This window comes from Vulpes lagopus, chromosome 18 (genome assembly GCF_018345385.1).
Source record: "Vulpes lagopus strain Blue_001 chromosome 18, ASM1834538v1, whole genome shotgun sequence".
NCBI lineage: Eukaryota > Metazoa > Chordata > Mammalia > Carnivora > Canidae > Vulpes > Vulpes lagopus.
Window position 1 is genome coordinate 23,113,409 of NC_054841.1, and position 15,513 is coordinate 23,128,921.

Consider the following 15,513-nt stretch of genomic DNA (forward strand, 5'->3'; position numbering starts at 1 on the left):
GCTTTCTTCATGCCTGCTCTCATCCTAACACAGGCATGCCCTCCCTTGGCTCCTCCTCTTCTATTATTCAGCATCCTGTAGTTCCAGAAACTGAGGAGACCCCCACTCAACACTGCTGACAAGGACTCACCTATAAGGGGCATTCCTCAGAACTCTAAAAACACAATTGCTCTCCAGGTTAAACATAATCATTTGCTAATGCATTCAATATCTGAGACACTAGAAAAATGGTCAAGACCAAAAGAGACACACATTTCCTGTCCTCATGAAGCCTCTAGCCCACTGGGGGGACAACAAAAATGTAGCCAGTAAACAGAAGAATAACCACAAGCTGCAACTCCTACGAATTTTATGTACACAAAAGAGGTAAACAAAAGCTGACACACTGATTTCTGGCCCTATTTGGAAGGTTGGACAAGAAAGAACTATTTATACTTTCTCTGTTCTATTTATATTTCTGCCTCCTCTTTTTTTTTTTTTTCCTGCCTCTTCTTGACTTCATTCTGACAATTTATATTTTCCTAAGTAATTCTTCATCAAATCTTTGGATACTGAGATTGGTGATCATTTTCTGTGTGAATAAAATTTATCTCTAGGGGCCAGTGGTGGTTCTGATGGTGATGTAGCCACTCTGAGTTCTCAAGGCACTTAAACAGGCCACCTTCACATAGCAGGCCACCTCAAATTGCATTTTCCCCAACTAAACTTTGGGTCTCAAAAAAAGCTTATACTGCCCAAGCAACACCAGAGTAAAGCTAGGGCAACATCTGTGTCATATCAGAAACACAATCTTAGCAATGGACTAACTAAATGTGGAAAAATCACTGAAGTGGATCCTCATATCTGATGTGTAATGCCATCATATCTTAGGAAGAATCTGTATGCAGTACATTATATGAGAAGTCAGGATCCCAAATTACACCACTTTGAGCTCACATTAAAACTCATGTATGGGGACGCCTGAGTGGTTGAGCATCTGCCTTTGGCTCAGGGCATGACCCTGGTCCTGGGATCGAGTCCCGCATCAGGCTCCCTTCGAGGAATGCCTGCTTCTCCCACTGCCTGTATCTCTGCCTCTCTCTGTGTATCTCTCATGAAGAAATAAATAAAATCTTAAAAAAAAAAAAAACTCATATATGTTTGGAGCACCTGGATGGCTCAGTCGATTAAGTGTCCAACTCCTGATTTCAGCTCAGGTCATGATCACAGGATCCCTGGATCAAGCCCCACCTTGGGCCCCTCCTCTCTTTGCCCCTCTCCATATCTCTAAAATAAATCTTTAAAACACATGTGTATTTAGGGACACCAGGGTAGCTCAATCAGGTAAGCTCCAGACTCTTCATTTCAGCTGAGGTCATGATCTCAGGATCATGATCAAGTCCCACAACAGACTCCATACTAGGTGTAGAACCTGCTTAAGATTTTCTCTCTCCCTTGCCCTCTGCTTCTCCCCCAACTCGTGCATGCACATGCCCACACACTCTCTCAATAAAAATCTTAAAAAAAAAAAAAAGGTAGAAAAAAACAGGTTGTAGGTGATTGCTCTTTATTTTGTTTTCTTTTTAAGATCCTATTTATTTATTCATAAGAGACAGAGAGAGAGAGGCAGAGACATAGGCAGAGGGAGAAGCAGGCATATATGAGTTAAAACATATATGAGGTTTTTTTTTTTTTTAAGATTTTATTTATTTCTTCATGAGAGATACACAGAGAGAGGCAGAGATACAGGCAGTGGGAGAAGCAGGCATTCCTCGAAGGGAGCCTGATGCGGGACTCGATCCCAGGACCAGGGTCATGCCCTGAGCCGAAGGCAGATGCTCAACCACTCAGGCGTCCCCATACATGAGTTTTAATGTGAGCTCAAAGTGGTGTAATTTGGGATCCTGACTTCTCATATAATGTACTGCATACAGATTCTTCCTAAGATATGATGGCATTACACATCAGATATGAGGAGCCCGATGCAGGACTCGTTCCCAGGACCCCGGGATCACGACCTGAGCCAAAGGCAGACGCTCAACCACTGAGCCCTGAGAGACTCAGGCATCCCGGAAGTGACTGTTCTTTTCCTTTTATTTATTTTTTAAAGTAATCTCTACATCAAACATGGGATTTGAACTCACAACCCTGAGATCAAGAGTCACATGCTCTACTGACTGAGCCAGACAGGTACACTTGTTCTTTTCCTTTTAAACAATTTCACAAATTTAAAGATTTTCACATTGGAATTTTTCCATAAGAAAAAAAACCCTGTAATTTGAAGGATGAGCTATCCATTAAACCAATTCTGAAGGGCTGATACTGGGGAACACACAAAACAACTCAAATGAAGACAGGAATGGTTGACAGTTGTATTAAGGAAGCTAAAACATTCTGAAAAACTGAAAAGTTATTAAGTTAAGAAGGAGTGTTTCTGGGGATCCCTGGGTGGCTCAGCGGTTTAGCGCCTGCCTTTGGCCCAGGGCGTGATCCTGGAGTCCTGGGATCGAGTCCCACGTTAGGCTCCATACATGGAGCCTGCTTCTCCTTTTGTCTGTATCTCTGCTTCTCTGTGTGTCTCTCATGAATAAATAAATAAAATCTTAAAAAAAAAAAAAAAGGAGTGTTTCTACTATAATGACCCTAGGAAAGGGAGAGTCAGAGGTCTGACTGACTTTACCTAACACTCCCAAGAAAAATGAAATATCAAATCTGATGTAAGTAAGTCTAATCAGTATAAGTTTTCATTTTGGCTTGACTAACAAATACCACCTCAAATTATCTTTTTTTTTTTATTTTTTTTTTAATTTATTTATGATAGTCACACACACACAGAGAGAGAGAGAGGCAGAGACACAGGCAGAGGGAGAAGCAGGCTCCATGCACCAGGAGCCCGATGTGGGATTCGATCTCGGGTCTCCAGGATCGCACCCTGGGCCAAAGGCAGGCGCTAAATTGCTGCGCCACCCAGGGATCCCTCAAATTATCTATCTTTTTATCTCTGATTTCATACATAATAAGTAATATACAGCTTAATAGCTTGGCTTTCCAGATTATATGAAAAAGTAATGCCAGGGGTGCCTGGCTGGTGCAGTCAGTAGAGAGCATGCAATTCTTGATCTAAGGATTGTAAATTCAAGCCCCACATTGGGTATAGAGATTACTTAAAAATAAAAAATAAAAAATTTTAAGTGATGCCAAACAAGAAGAAAGGCAGAGTGGCACTGAACACTCACTAAGCTATAAATATTTGTCAGACTTTATGCATAGGGGACAGCTCCCTTTTACAGAGGCTATGTATATAATGTAATGGGTTTAGGGGCACCTTGGTGGCTCAGTCAGTTAAGCATCTGCCTTCAACTCAGGTCATTACCTCAAGGTCCTGGGAAAAAGCCCAATTAGATCTTCCTGCTCAGTGGGGAGTCTGCTTCACCCTCTGCCTCTCCCCCCTGCTCATGCTATTTCTCAAATAAATAAAATCATTAAAAAAATAATAATAATGTAATGGGATTAAACACTTGACCTTAAACCCCCAGATCCACCTCATACTACCTGAATGAATCTGAGTAACTACTTAATCCCACTGAATTTGTTTCCTCTCCTTAAAAGGGGTTAGTGGTGACAACAGTACCTATCTCTAGGCAGTGGGTGTGAGGATTAAGTGAGATAATCCATTTAAGGGGCACAGGACTGATACAGAGTAAGGACTACAAAGGAATTATTAGCTATTAATAATTCTATTGTCACAAATGAGGAAATTAGGCTTAAAGTAATTTGGCTAACAGTGCTAAATGACAAACCCCAGAACAAAAGCTCAGGTCTGCTTCATTTCTGAATTAATTCTTTCATCACACAAATTCTCCCCAGGTACCCTAGGAGGCCTTCCATTAAAATACAGGAACATGGGAGGAAGGCAGTAAATGAATGAAGATGAGCAAATTATTCCCAGTGGCGCAAAGGAAAAAAAGGAAAAGAAAAGAAGAAAGAAACAATTCCTCTTGAGGCTGAATTGTCTTCCTAACCATGAACTAAAACCTGTTTCATTCGAACTCTAACCCACTTACTTGAAGTTTTACTCTCTGGTATCACAAAGAATAAGACAAAGGATTAATATGACTTTTGTGTCCCATCCCCAATCTTCCCCTACTCTTCTAGAGTGGCAGCATTTGTCTTTTGATTTCACGTTAAATCATTCGACAATTGATTAGTGAGTACTATTCCTCAGGCATTGTGCTGGAGATGAGGAGAAATCCAACTCAGACCCTGCTCTAGTCCACCCAGAAAGATAAACACAAACACTAGAAGGAGATGAACAAGCTCTAACAAGGGGCAAGGGGAATGACATCAAGAAATCATCTAAAAGTCTCAATTTAATTTTGTTGTTTTTAAGTAAACTCTACGCCCACCATGGAACTTGAATTCACAACCCTAAGATACTAAGTCCCATGGTCTACAGACTTAGGCGGCCAGGCATCCCAAAGTCTCAATTCAATTTGACAACACTAACAAAAGGAGTTCAAAGCAGAAGCAGGAATTTTTTATTTAAAAAGTTACCTAAGTACTTTTTTTTTTTTTAACTTCTCACATTAAGTTTAACACAAGTTGTTCTCAAGATGCAAAAGGATGGGGCACCTAGCTGGCTCTTTTGATTAAAAGTCTGCCTTCAGTTCAGGTCATGATTCTGGGGTCCTGGGATCCAGCCCCAGGTCAAGCTCTCTGCTGGGCAGGGAGTCTGCTTCTGCCTCTCCCTCTGCCTGCTGCTCTGCCTACTTGTGCTCTGTCAAATAAATAAATAAAATCTTTAAAAATAAATAAAGAAGGATGCAAAAGGGCTAAGATTCTATCTATAGCTTTCAACTTATCCATTCTTCAGGGCCTTGGCTTTTTCTTCAAAAAATCTCCAGCTTCCAGATTTAAGAATTAAAGGTAATATATTCAATAAGGACACAGAGGAAAAATAAGAGAAAAAAAAAATCTTCCGCTATCTGTATTTATATAGGATTCCATTTTTTTTTTTTTAATTTTTATTTATTTATGATAGTCACAGAGAGAGAGAGAGGCAGAGACACAGGCGGAGGGAGAAGCAGGCTCCATGCACCGGGAGCCTGATATGGGATTCCGGGTCTCCAGGATCGCGCCCTGGGCCAAAGGCAGGCGCCAAACCGCTGCGCCACCAAGGGATCCCTAGGATTCCATTTTAAAGACCTTGATAGGGCTTTAAATTATCCCTTTACATTTAAATTTCCCTATAATGGGAACCCACTGCCACAAAGGAGATATAAGGGCTTATTTCTTTAAATACAGTATTCAAAGTCAATGCTCCTATATCAATAATAATGAAAGCTTTGGGGTCCCTGGGTGGCGCAGCGGTTTAGGGCCTGCCTTTGGCCCAGGGCGTGATCCTGGAGACCCGGGATCGAATCCCACGTCATTCGGGCTCCCGGTGCATGGAGCCTGCCTCTCCCTCTGCCTGTGTCTCTGCCTCTCTCTCTCTCTCTCTCTCTCTCTCTCTGTGACTATCATAAATAAAAATTAAAAAAAAAAAAATGAAAGCTTTAAGTGTATGCTGTGTAATACTGTTTAAGAGGCACTTTCACAAAGGTGGGGGGAGGTATAGCTACAAAGCAAATGACAAAGAGCTAACTTCCTATATTAAGAGGGACGCCTGAGTGGCTGGCTCAGTGGCTGAGCATCTGCCTTTGGCTTAAGGTGTCATCCTGGAGTCCCTGGATGAGTCCTGCAAGGAGCCTGCTTCTCCCTCTGCCTATGTCTCTGCCTCTCTCTCTTTCTCTATGTCTCTCATGAATAAATAAATAAATAAAATCTTTAAAAAAAAAAATAAGAGTGCATACAAACCAAGAACAAAAAAGTCAACTTACTCAAAAGTGGGCAAAATATAAGAACTGGCAGATTGCTGGGGAAGGGGGAGAAAATACAAAGCTCTAATTAGCATGTTATATTCTATCCATATAATATCACCCTAAATTAAAAGAAATGCAAATCAAAATAACAATTTTTCAGTTCTAAGGCAAAATATTTAAAGGTAGGATAATCAATGTTTTCAGTATGAGGAGAAAAAAAAGCATCCTTATGCACTGTTGGTAGAAGCATAAATTGGAAAAGCTTTTCTAGAGGCAACTTGGCACTATCTACAAAAATACACATGGTGTGCCTGGTGGGCTCAGTCAGCAGAGCATGTGATTCTTGATCTCCAGGTGATGAGTTCAATCCCCACGTTGGGAGTAGAGATTACATAAATAAAAAATAGACATATCTGCAACCCAATGGTCCCACAGCCAGTAACTTACCCTAGAGATACATCCCCAAAGTCTGCCAAATTACCTGTACTGATGATCAATATAGCTCTGCAATTTCTGCAGCTAATATGTCCATTAAAAGAGGCCTCGTTAAACAAATTATGTACATAGAATGTTGTACAACCATTAAAAGGAATAATGGCTATCAGTAGATGTCGATATGGAGCCATCTGTAAGACATATTGTCAAGTAAAAAGGGCATGGTATAGAGGCATGTGTATGGTATTATCTTTTCAATGTAAACAAACATATAAATATAGGTACATCTATTATAGCATATGCATAAAATTATTTCTTAAAAGGAACTAAGAAACTGTTTAAGTAGTTCTGTTAATGAGAGGAATGCAGCATGGAAATGTAAGTTTTCATTTTTTACCTTACTATATTGTTAGAATTTTCTAACCTCAAAAATGTACTTTTTTTGTCAGCAGGGTATTATCTAGTTGGTGAGATTTTAATCTTGGATTACTTATTACATCTTTGTATTTTTAAAAAATATTACTTAAATATACAAAAGTTCTGGGGTACCTGGGTGGCTCAATCGGTTAAGCATCTGCCTTCGGCTCAGGTCATGACCTTAGGGTCCTGGGATCGAGCCCCAAATTGCCTCCTCCCTCTGCCCCTCCCCTGTTCATGCTCTTTCATGCACGCAGTCTCTCTCAAATAAAATATTAAAATAAATAAACAAAAGTCCTTTCATTCATTTTTTTTTAAGATTTATTTGACACAGAAAGAGCAGGCACAGCATGGGGAGTAGCAAGCAGAGTGAGGGAGAAGCAGGCTCCCTGCCAAGAAAGGAGCGTGACTCTGGGATCATGACCTGAGCTGAAGGCAGTCGGTCGGCCCACTGAGCCACCAAGGCGCCCATCAGTAAGTATTTATTGAATGCCTATGTGCCAGGTACTGCAAATAGATACTAGAAGGACAAGAATACCCCAACCCTGTTCTCTAGTGGGGAAGACAGGTAATAAACAAGATTCACACAAGAAGATAATCTCTGGCAGGATAAGCACTGTGGGGAAACCCAATAGAAAGACCCACTTTAGATAAGGCTGTTACAAAGGACTCTGAGGAGCTGAGATCTGACAGAGATCTAAATGACAAGAAGACAACCAGGTAAAGATCTAGGAGAAAAATTCTAGGCAAAGGGAGAGTCCTAGAGGCAAGGTGTCTCAGGCTGGAGTGTGCCCCCATCTCCCTCACCAGCCCTGTGCCTAGGAGGTAGAGACTACCCTGCAAACCCATTATGCTGTCCCAGAAAAGCTTAACAGTATCAGCAGGTCCAGTGACACCTTCATCTCAAAGGAAGAAGTTTCCAAGGGGACTCTTTGCCAAAGTTGTCTTGGAGGAAGGTCAGAAATGCTTAGGGATGGAGCATAGACAGGTTTTAGACTCAGATTCTGACAAATCCTGGCTCTACTCATTGGCTGAATTAAGATGAGATAAATCACTGAGCCTCTGTTTGCCCATCTATAAAATAGGATTAAAAAACCCTACCTCCTAGGGTTGTTGTGAGGAATAAGTGAGCTAATGGATGTCCAATACTTAGCACAGTTAACACTATTCAGCACTGAAAATAAAATGGTTGTATAATAGTAGTACTAGCAAAACGGACATCAGACACAAAGGATTACAGCCTAATCAATATTACCATGAAGTATTAACAACAAATAGTATCCAATACACTAAAGAACATAGGAAGCATGTATTTAGTCCTGGGAAGGTGACAAGTTGATTCAAGTAGGGGTAGGGGCCCATCCATGACTACCCTGGTTTCCTCAAGGACACAGAAGACTGGATCTAAAGCAAAGACCAGGGATCCCTGGGTGGCGCAGCAGTTTGGCGCCTGCCTTTGGCCCGGGGCGCAATCCTGGAGACCCGGGATCGAATCCCACATCGGGCTCCCGGTGCATGGAGCCTGCTTCTCCCTCTGCCTGTGTCTCTGCCCTCTGTCTCTCTCTGTGTGACTATCATGAATAAATAAATAAAATCTTTTAAAAAATAAATAAATAAATAAATAAAGCAAAGACCAGTACCATTCCTCAGGCCCCTCCCCAGGTCATACTGTAAAAGCTGAATTAACCTCTTTTATTTTATTTCCTAACCCCCTCAAAGGAGAGGAGGGAAATCAGGAAAGGAGGAAGGAAAGAAATAGGCCAAAAATTACCTTACTCTCTTTATAGACATTTCAAATGCTTTCTCCAAGAGCCAAGTTTTTCCTTCCACAATTAAAATTCAGGCAGAGAGCAAAGACAGGTTGAGTTTACTTATTCCAAATTACTGAGAATGAGCTGGTCAAATCAGTGATCTTCCCAGAAGCAGTGGGAAGGGCCTATTGTTCAGGCAGGGCTCTAGAATATATTTGCTCAGTGACCTTTGGGACCTTACTCAACTTCACTGAGCTAATCATCCTACCCTCACAAGTTCCTTTTCTCCTCAACAGAGTTTAAGGCCCAAAACTGGCCAAATGTGCCAAGCTAGAAACAAGCACATCACCCTTGCCTCCCACTCACCATTTTGTAGTATCTACTTGTACGTCTCTCCCACTGCAGGCCCCCATCAGTTCTGATCCAATTACTACGACAGCTTTCAGGAGCTCAAAGCCCTAGCCACAGTTTTCCAGATCTGAATCAATACTGTCTTAGAAACTGACATCTTCTGACTGCCTGTTTTACTACAGACACTATTCTAAGTGCTTTATATAACCATCATCTCCTTTTATAGGTTTGTAGTGATGATGATGATTCGCATTTTACAAATGAGAAAACAAAGGTTCAGAAAGTAGGCTGCCCAAATGACAAAGCTGGCAAGTACTGGGACAAGGAATTGAACCCAAGTAGTATGACTCTAATCAACCACCACACAGTTGCTAATCTTCCTCACTGCTAGCTACTAAGTGATCATTAGACTCTTCTGTTTAAAACAGTTTGGGTAAATAAATAAAACAGTTCAGGTTGGGGACGCCTGGGTAGCTCAGCGGTTGAGCACCTGCCTTCGGCCCAGGGCGTGATCCTAGAGTCCGAGGATCAAATCCCAAGATAGAGTCCCAGGATCGAGTCCCACATTAGACTCTGCATGGAGCCTGCTTCTCTCTCTGCCTATGTCTCTGTGTGTGGGTGTGTGTCTCTCATGAATAAATAAGTAAAATCTTAAAAAAAAAAAAAAAAGTCCAGGTTATATGTCAATTATATCTCATTTTAAAAAAGGGGTGGGGGTGCCTGGGTGGCTCCGTCGGTTAAGCATCCGCTTTTGGCTCAGGTCCTGATCCCAGCATCCTGGATTGAATCCTGCATCAGGCTCCCTGATCAGCAGGGAGCCTGCTTCTCCCTCTCCCTCTACTTGCAGCTTCCTCTGGTTGTGCTGTCAAATAAATAAATAAAATCTTTAAAAAAAAAAAAAAAAAAAGAAAAGAAAAAGCTCAGTAGTTCCCCCATAGGACCAAGTTTAAGCTACTCAGTGTAGCATTAAGGCTGTCAGTGAGATAGTCATTGTGACCAAATCAACCTACGAGCCTCTAAAGATGGGCGCTTAAAAATAAGCCACTAGGGGGATCCCTGGGTGGCTCAGCGGTTTAGAGCCTGCCTTCGGCCCAGGGCCTGATCCTGGAGATCCGGGATCGAGTCCCACATTGGGCTCCCTGCCTGGGGCCTGCTTCTCCCTCTGTCTGTGTCTCTGCCTCTCTCTCTTTCTCTCTCTGTGTCTCTTGTGACTAAATAAATAAAATCTTATAAAAAAAAAAAATAAGACACTAGGCAAACTGAGCAGAAGGGCAGTGGCACACAGTGGTTAGGTGCCAGAACTCTGGATTAAGACAGACTGGATTTGGATTCCAGCTCTAACATTTTCCAGATAACTTTGTGCAAGTCATTTTCTCTCTGAGCCTCAGGCATCTCACCTATAAAATAGGAATAGTACCAGTACCAACTTTATACATTCATACAGGTGTTGTGAAGAAAGAAATTAGTTAGGCTCTCAGAGTATTCCTGCTCTTGCAGCCACACACGTAGCCAGACTCCTTATAGTTCCAACGCCCAGGAACTTTGCTCAAACAAGCTGCTTCCTCTGCAAAGTCCTTCTGCACTTCCCTGAAGGACTTGCTGGGCCAGCAGCCCACTACAATATTCTCCCATGGCAGTCTGGCCTGTTCTCTGGACCACAGCACTCAGCACTCTAGACTGAAACTGCCTGTCTCCAAGTGATCTCTCACAAGGCCCTGCCCTCCCCCATAGGCAGCCCCAGCATTTAACTAACAAGCAGTGCCCTTACATGGCGGTCAGGTGCTTGTTAAATGTCAACTTCCTGGGGATCCCTGGGTGGCGCAGCGGTTTGGCGCCTGCCTTTGGCCCAGGGCGCGATCCTGGAGACCCGGGATCGAATCCCACGTCGGGCTCCCAGTGCATGGGGCCTGCTTCTCCCTCTGCCTATGTCTCTGCCTTGTCTCTGCCTTTCTATCTCCCTCTCTGTATGACTATCATAAATAAATAATAAAAAAATTTAAAAAAAAAAAAAAATGTCAACTTCCTCACTGGCAGAATAAAAACAAGAAAGAAGGACAAGTATCACTCCCCTAAAGGGAAGTCAGGATTCACGGAGACAATCACAAGGAGGCTCTTTGAAAGTGCTACCCAAGGGTCAATGAAGGAAGCCTTCAGAGCAGGGGAGGAAGGCAAGATATAGGGAACGAAGGACCTGAAGACAGACCACAATTTTGCTCCTGGACCTAAGCAAAGCTGTATTTATTTTTCAGGCAAGGGGAGGCTCCAGTCTATAAATGTTGGTAAGCTTTGGAGTGGGTTTGTGTGGCTTCCTTTCAGAGCAGGGAGCCTTTTTTTTTTTTTAAGATTTACTTATATGAGAGAGAAAAAGAGCACACGTGCAGGCATGCAGGCACTCACGAGTAGGGGGAGGGAAAGAAGGAGAAGAAACTTTTTTTTTTTAAGATTTTATTTGATAGGGATCCCTGGGTGGCGCAGCGGTTTAGCGACTGCCTTTGGCCCAGGGCGCGATCCTGGAGACCCGGGATCGAATCCCGCGTCAGGCTCCCTGCATGGAGCCTGCTTCTCCCTCTGCCTGTGTCTCTGCCTCTCTCTCTCTCTCTCTCTCTCTCTCTCTGTGACTATCATAAATAAATAAATAAAATCTTTAAAAAAAAAAAAAAGATTTTATTTGATAGAGAGTGTGAGAGGGAGCTGAAGCAGAGGCAGGGGTAGAGGGAGAAGGGGAAGCAGACTCCCCGCTGAGCAGAGAGCCTCGATGCAGGGCTGGATCCCAGGGCCCTGAGATCATGACCTGAACTGCAGACGCTTAACTGACAGAGCCATCCAGACACTCCGATAAAATACAAACTTATGACATGAAGGAATTTTAAAAACAATTTGTGAGGAATAAAACAGAATAACAGAATAGTAACATATACTCAACTACTATTCATAGTTTACCAAGTTTTGATAACCTTATCAAATACCTAAACTGAAAAAAAAACAAAAACAAAACAAACAACAACAACAAAAAAAAAACCAAATACCTAAACTGTTCTTACAGGACTCCTTAATTGAGGTATCACTATATTACAAAAGAAAACAATATGATGTGATGAGCACTGGGTGTTCTATTCAACCAATAAATTGTTGAACATTACATCTGAGGGGGGAAAAAAAGGAAACAATTTGGATATGGAGTCATCACTCCAGGAGGCCTCCAAAGACATTTTCCTGAATTACAACTGTTTCACTGCACAGAAGATTTTAATGACAAATAGATTATTTAATAGTTAACTAACTCATCACCTTATTCTTTAAATATTAACTTTTACTCCTGGCCTTTATTATTAATACCAGGAAATGGCCAACATTTACTTCACCACAGGCTAACTTCTTTACAAATACCTTATCCCCAAATACTGCAACGCAGAGAAGTTGGCAGTTTCCATTTTACAGAGGAAAGGAGACTTAGAGCAAATAACTTGCCCACGGTCACCTGGCTAGGTGGGGGAGCTGGGATCTGAGAAGCAGGACCTCCTCTAAGATCCACTCTACTTATACTACTTTTTAAAATGGGACCTTTGGGGACGCCTGGGTGGCTCAGCGGTTGAGTGTCTGCCTTTGGCTCAGGACATGATCCCGGAGTTCTGGAATCAAGTCCCACATCGGGCTCCCTGCATGGAGTCTGCTTCGCCCTCTGCCTATGTTCTCTGCCGCTTTCTGTGTCTCTCATGAATAAAAAAAAAAAAAAAAAAAAAACTTAAAAAAAAAAATAGGGCCTTTGAAAATATAAGTGAATAATAAATGAAGCCTTTGGGATATCTGCACACTAATGATTATTAAGGGATTACTGTTTAAGTTGTTCTGTTTTATTTATTTTTTTTTATTTTTATTTATTTATTTATTTATATTTATGATAGTCACAGACAGAGAGAGAGGCAGAGACACAGGCAGAGGGAGAAGCAGGCTCCATGCACCAGGAGCCCGATGTGGGATTCGATCCCGGGTCTCCAGGATCGCGCCCTGGGCCAAAGGCAGGCGCCAAACCGTTGCGCCACCCAGGGATCCCAGTTGTTCTGTTTTAAAAAGGAAAAAAAATTAAGTCTTTTCCCTCTCTACTGAGAGAGTTATGGATAAAATACAAACAACATGAAGGAATTTTAAATTTTTTTTTAAGTCTGACTTTTTTTTTTTTTAATTTTTATTTATTTATGATAGTCACACAGAGAGCGAGAGAGAGAGAGGCAGAGACACAGGCAGAGGGAGAAGCAGGCTCCATGCACCGGGAGCCCGATGTGGGATTCGATCCCAGGTCTCCAGGATCGCGCCCTGGGCCAAAGGCAGGCGCCAAACCGCTGCGCCACCCAGGGATCCCTTTTTTTTTTTTTTTAAGATTTTGTTTTGGGATCCCTGGGTGGCGCAGCGGTTTGGCGCCTGCCTTTGGCCCAGGGCGCGATCCTGGAGACCCGGGATCGAATCCCACATCGGGCTCCCGGTGCATGGAGCCTGCTTCTCCCTCTGCCTATGTCTCTGCCTCTCTCTCTCTCTCTCTGTGTGACTATCATAAATAAATAAAAATTAAAAAAAAAATAAAATAAAATAAAAAAAATTAAGATTTTGTTTGTTTATTCATAGAGACACAGAGAGAGACAGGCAGAGACACAGGCAGAGGGAGAAGCAGGCTCCATGCAAGGAACGGGACATGGGACTTGATCCTGGGTCTCCAGGATCACACCCCAGGCTGCAGGTGGCGCTAAATCGCTGCGCCACTACGGCTGCCCATGAAGGAATTTTAAAAACAATTTGTGATGAATAAAACAGAATAGTAACATATACTCAACTATTCACAGTTTACCAAGTTTTGATAACCTTATACACTGGTTTTCTCATTCCCATTTTAAAGATTAGGAAATGGAAGGAGGGAATCCATGGGTGGCTCAGCGGTTTAGCACCTGTCTTTGGCTCAGGGCATGATCCTGGGGTCCCGGAATCAAGTCCCACATCAGGCTCCCTGCATGGAGCCTGCTTCTCCCTCTGCCTAGGTCTCTGCCTCTCTCTCTCTCTCATGAATAAATAAAATATTTTTCTAAAAAAAAGGTAATGGAAGGAAAATAACATTTACTGATATTTCCAATGATCAATGTGAGGCAGTTAGGATATTTAAGGGAGGAAACAGGTCCCAGAAGTTAAGTAACTACCTACACTGGAAGTCACCCTCCAATGCCCATGCCAAGAGGTTTAAGTCACATGCCCAAGTTATGTGTATTCCCAAGAGAATGGCAGATGATGGAACTCAAACTCAGGCATACTGCCTCCATGTCTTGGTTCTTGCCATGACCTATCACACAGCCTGGATATAAAAGGAGGCCTCTTTCACTACCTTGCCCTTCTAAACTGCAGATACTTAAGTCTTATATAGGTCACATCATGACCAATTTCCTACTCATCAAATCACATTGGACAGCATTTGCCACTCCATGGGACCAAGGGACAGTCAAACAGCACCAGCCATGGCCAGGAGCCTCAAGAAAGGGAAAAAGGCAGCCTGAGCTGGACGAGTTTGGCTTCTACAACTGAGGGATGTTTGCATTATCAGGAACATCCTCTGGGATGAAGTGGCAAGGCCACCCCTTCTCTCAGTAGTGCTTCAAATCTGGGTTCCAGACTGCCACGTGTTTGACATTGTGATTAACATGATTTATTCAAACCTCTGAGGGGAAAAGTATGGCATTTAAGTAAGGATGTAAGAGCACTGGGAAAATGGGTAAAGAAACTTGGTACTCCATTGAACAAGTTATTCAATCTCAGCTTCCATGTCTGTTAGATGAGGATAATAGATAAACTGTAAAGATTCCATAATCTCTGGGACGCCTGGGTGGCTCAGCAGTTGGGTGTCTGCCTTTGGCTCTGGGAGTGATATTGGAGTCCCAGGATCGAGTCCCACATTGGGCTCCCTGCATGGAGCCTGCTTCTCTCTCTGCCTATGTCTCTGCCTCTCTCTATCTCTTGTGAATAAATAAAATCTTAAAAAAAAAAAAAAAAAAGATTACATAAGCTCCAACAGAGTGCTCCAAAAAATGCTAACTATAGTTATTATTGTAAATGCCCACATTTCCAGGCCAGGTTTCCACAACCTAGGAATCCAAATACTTGTGTGCCTGCAACAAAGGTATGTCAATCCATCTAGCTGCGTACCTTTTCCATGTAGGAAAGAACCCTCTTAAAAATCAGGTCTCTAGGGCTGCCTAGGTAGCTCATCGGTTAAGTGTCTGACTCTTGATTTCAGCTCAGGTCATGACTTCAAGATCTTGAGACTGTGTCCAACATCAGACTCCATACTCAGCACAGAGCCTGCTTGGGATTCTCTCTCTCTCTCTCTCCCTCCCTCTCCACCCCTCCCACTCCCTAAAAAAATTAAGTCTCTACTAGAACAATGAAAGCCTGAAATACTATCTAAAATGCCTGGGAATCAGCCTTTAAAATCCTAGCATTATGTTCCTGACATGAGATAAGCACTCATTAGATTAAACCATCATTTTTTTTTTAATATAAACTCTACACCCAATGTGGGACTTGAACTCACAACCCTGCGATCAAGAGTCACATGCTCTATAGACTGAGCCAGCCAGGCACACCCAAACCATTTTATTTTTTTAAGATTTTTTTTTTAGAGATTTTATTTATTTATTCATGAGAGACACAGAGAGGTAGAGACACAGGCAGAGGGAGAAGCAGGC

At 42.4% G+C, this 15,513-nt stretch overlaps 1 protein-coding gene across 2 annotated transcripts in view; it reads right to left on the reverse strand.

Moving 5' to 3' along the window:
* Window positions 1-15,513, reverse strand: part of PHF20 (PHD finger protein 20) — a 149,203-nt gene that overhangs the window by 125,563 nt on the left and 8,127 nt on the right. Inside the window, exon 1 of one of the 2 annotated variants that reach the window (XM_041732613.1) lies at window positions 8,464-8,552. The exons of the other annotated variant lie outside the window; for it this stretch is intronic. The gene's annotated coding sequence lies outside the window, so the exon portion shown is untranslated. Of the gene's footprint in view, window positions 1-8,463; window positions 8,553-15,513 lie in introns of those variants that run through there. 2 annotated transcript variants of the gene reach the window in all.